This window comes from Penaeus monodon, chromosome 25 (assembly GCF_015228065.2).
Source record: "Penaeus monodon isolate SGIC_2016 chromosome 25, NSTDA_Pmon_1, whole genome shotgun sequence".
NCBI classification, from domain to species: Eukaryota; Metazoa; Arthropoda; class Malacostraca; order Decapoda; family Penaeidae; genus Penaeus; species Penaeus monodon.
This window is the reverse complement of record NC_051410.1, coordinates 32,524,467-32,524,733: the sequence shown is the minus strand read 5'-3', so window position 1 is coordinate 32,524,733 and position 267 is coordinate 32,524,467.

Here is a 267-nt window from a genome sequence, read left to right as displayed (position 1 = left end):
CGTCCCATCCCAGCCTTTCATCTTTCTCCGACCCTCTCCATTCACCCTTGTTATCTCTTATTTCCCATAAAATTGCGTGGAAAAAGCGTTGTTTCCCGATCACACCATCCCAAGTGTTCGCCATTCCAGTCTCTGACGCAAGGTTCCCGCGGCAAAGTTATTTTGATTAATTAAGGCAGAAGTTACAGAGAGTAAGGCTTGACATAAAGTGTCAGTAATGATAAGAAAGACAGACCACCTCTCCAGAATTTGTGAAATGTATTGCCA